The following is a 3,796-nucleotide window of genomic DNA, read 5'->3' on the forward strand; positions in this document are numbered from 1 at the left end:
TCCCCCCACAACGCTGCTTTCCGAAGCTCTGCAACGGGGCTTTCCTATTGTGGCAGTGATTGGAAAGACGGGGTCACGGCTGAAATACGCAGTGTTTGTTCGGCTGCGTCCCGGCGAACCCTACGCCCTCCGCCTTCAGCCCGGGACGGTTCGGTTCTGCAGTTCGGGAATGTCGGTGCCTCTGACCAGAGCGTTACCTTTCTGCTCTGCAGTCGGAGCTAACCTCAAGAGACGGGTTATTTAATCATTTATATAGCTTTGTACGATAATCAATGCATATTGTTATTAGTTTGTGCGCACACAAGAAAGCACATCAAAGAAGGCAGAAAAAAAAAATCAGGTGAGCTAGGAAATAACATATTCATAATAATACCAGGAAAAGGTTAAATACAGTAAACATGACAGCAAACTCGAACGCGGGGGAAAAACAACGAAAAAAGCCCCACAGAAATCAGTTAAAAACGTTTGGCTGAAGGGAGAAACTAACTCAAGAACTCCACCAAGGGACAAACAGGGGAAATGACACCACAACAGCTCTAAGCCCGAGTTGACCTTTCATCTCCCTAAAGTGTCCCACTGCTCTGGCGCAGTTCTGTTGTGATCTCTGCACCTCCCTCTCCCCACCTCCGAGCTCCCGAGTTGGCCGCAGTGTTTGCGCACCGAGGTCGCAGAATTACAAGGAGGGCTGACACGTGCCCGGTGCCTTTTACAGCTTTGCAGAAACACTCACTGTGTAGCAGTGTGAAGAGGACAGAAATGATTAAATTATTCATTGCAGCCTTCCTGATGGACATTAAAACTTAAGTGTTTAAATAAGGAAACCGAAGATTTTCTTTTAAGCCGATAATAACTGCATCTGTGCTGGTTGAACTGTATGCTGGCTAAACGTGGAACTGGTTATGTTGTTTAAATCCTCTTTTACTCACTGCGAGCAGTTTGAACTGGATTGCACTACAAGTTACTGTAAGAGCAAACAGAGTTTAAATCTTACATAGTTATAACTGCTTGTTCTTAAAACAGTATTTGAGGTCTGTTCAAAATACAAGGTCACTATTTTTCATCGACATCATTCCACCAACCTGAGTTCTTACATTTACAAGGAATCATTCCAAGTAACATTAAGTAAAAGTGGTAGTAGCTCAATTTTTTATATTTATTTACTTCTTTCTGTGTAGATTGCCTCTACAATTTGCAATGATTAAGCCTGAGGCCTTGACACTTTTCTCTTTTTTTTCTTTTTGTTTGTTTTAAAAAGTCATAAATCTGTAGGATCAGCTCTGAAAGATCATTTCCAGACAGCATTGTTGGCAGTGGTTTTGTTTTGTTTGTTTGTTTTGTTTTGTTTTTTTCAGGTGTCAAAATATCCAAGCATTCACAAACATGCAGCAGTGTTCCCAGCTGTCTTATTTTCAGCTGGGACAGAATATTATACTTGAAATCAGAAGGAAAGAGTATTGAAAAGTTTTTAAAGTGCATACAGATTTTCACGAGGGAAGGCAGATATGGGGTATCTTTATGCTTTACTGAGAACGACTGGATTTTCTGAACTTGTAGGAATACAGACAAGTGCTGCACACTGTTCCACACATTTATAGATTTTTATTTTTATTTTTAATTTAAACTACTGTTCCATTTCTTTAAATACAAAGAAAACTGTAGGAAAAAATAAAAGTAGTTATGATGAGCGTGCATGAATTCATAGCAAAACCAGGGAAAATATGAATTATTAGTATGCATTCTACTTTAGGAGAAACAATGAGACGTTCAGGAAAGATAATTAAGTCTGGATCTAATTTTAATGAAATGTATGAAAACCAGGTAGCACTGACAAATAAAGAAAAATATGATAACTGTCTCTGTGAATATTAGATGTGTACAGTTGTTACACGTATGGACTCACCAGCACAGAACACCACTGTTAATTTTAGAAATAATGTAGGATTTATTTATTTATTTATTTATTTATTTTGCTACAGCATTTTATATTTTTAAATGTATATTTTTAAATATAAATTTAATATCAACAGTGAGCACATTTAAGGTCTCAAAGCACTGTGTAAATTATCTCTGAGATGGAAGGAACTGCAGTGACCTGTTCAGTCACCCAGTAAGCCACTAACAAATGTCTCTTTCCAGGTTCCTCAGACCACAGCTTTGCACTTCTGCAGTTTTTGAGTGTATCCTGGATTTGGCTTGGTATTCATCTCTTAATACATGGCAGTTATTTCCTCTTATTTTAATGGACTGCTGGAAAGTCAAAGCAGCTCATTCTAAAGAGAATTTAGAACAAATGTGTGTACCAGAGAACTACACATACAAAAGAAAGTCTTGTACCCTGCAATGTACTGGGTACCAGTAAAACATATCAAACTGTTATACTGGAATAAAGTTATTCTTAAGTTTTTACTCTGTCTTATTTTTTTTCAGCAAATCTTTATACATAGAACTATATGCACAGTGTTTCTAAAATGGTTTTGCTTCTACATACTGATGAAATGTTCTCAGCTTAATTTCGGTTTTCACTTCTATGCTCTAAGTATATTTGTTTATTTATTATCCGGTGTCAGCTTTCTGTTGGGTGGAAACCAAAATATCTGAGCAAGATGGCAGCTCTGCAGAGCTCAAACAAAGAAATTCATATATTAAAATTCAAGTGTGATGAATAACTGAATTTTGTGCAGATCTAGCCTCTTCTCTAAGTTAACCACAATATATGTTGTTGGCAATGCACAAAATGTTATTTTTAAGTTTAGACATATATTCACTTACTTACTTCTGAACTTTGATGCTTCTGTTTATCAAAAGTAATCATTGCTCCAGCTGAAATAAGGTCTATGTAGATACACAGCTATTATAAATTAAGGAAATAAGTGTAGTGACAAGAGAAGTAATTTAGTGTAGGACCAAACTGCTGCTTGCTTATTGGACAGCCTGTTTGGCCTTGTTTTTAAAGGATTAAAATAGCTTTACTATAAAATATTAGACCCTCCATTTATTTTCAGATAAAGAGTGCAACATTAGAACATTGTTATATTATTACAACTCTTACTTAGTTGTGAAGTAAGCATGTAAGCATGTAAGCATGCAGCAGCATGTAATTCTTTCCCTGTTACCTTTGACCCTAACAGATCTGTGACTATTCAACAAAATCTGTGTGGGCTGCTCACTTGCTCCCATCTGCTTTTAATGCTGAGCAGGATGAAGCAACGGTGGGAAGAGTCAGAGTCCCCTGCAGCTTTTCACGAACATTCTTCTGTATTGCACAGCTCCATTGAAGACCTCTTATGCTTTCTTGGAATAGGAATTTGAGTTTAAGAAAGGAGTTGCATAAACATAACCCTAAAATGTAGCCTATCTTTGTCCTCCTGTTGCCACTTTTGCACTTTCTGTCATGTACAGGAAGCTATACTTTTATGACTGCTTCAACTACTTTGAAAAATGGTGGGGTTTTTTTTGTTTTTGGTTTTTTTTTGTACTACAGTAGCACCTAGAGGCTCCTTTCAATATCAGCTTTATCATATTTGATATTATATGAGATCATCATTCATATAATTACAATTCTAGCTTCCTTTATAAGAATAATAAGTGCTGTACGGAGTGGTTTTACGACCTGCAATATATCTAGAGGAAGAGAGGTACTGATAAGTTTCCACATTTTTCATGTTCTGATAGAAGCCTGACATATCTTCCAGTTCATTCATTCTGTGAGATGATTAAAAAGTTGCTCAACAAACTAAGCCTCATCCAGGGCTCAGCAGGAAATAACTGCAATCTAAGCACATTAAAGAACAGACAG

The 3,796-nt window shown here is 37.1% G+C and overlaps 1 long non-coding RNA gene across 1 annotated transcript in view; it reads left to right on the forward strand.

The window, feature by feature from the left end:
* Positions 1–2,406, forward strand: part of LOC107313949 — a 3,253-nt gene extending 847 nt beyond the window's left edge. The window contains exon 2 of the long non-coding RNA XR_001555263.2: positions 57–2,406. This is a non-coding gene — a long non-coding RNA (uncharacterized LOC107313949). The remainder of the gene's footprint in view (positions 1–56) is intronic.
* Positions 2,407–3,796: the final 1,390 nt, after the last annotated feature.

This window comes from Coturnix japonica, chromosome 4 (genome assembly GCF_001577835.2).
Source record: "Coturnix japonica isolate 7356 chromosome 4, Coturnix japonica 2.1, whole genome shotgun sequence".
NCBI lineage: Eukaryota > Metazoa > Chordata > Aves > Galliformes > Phasianidae > Coturnix > Coturnix japonica.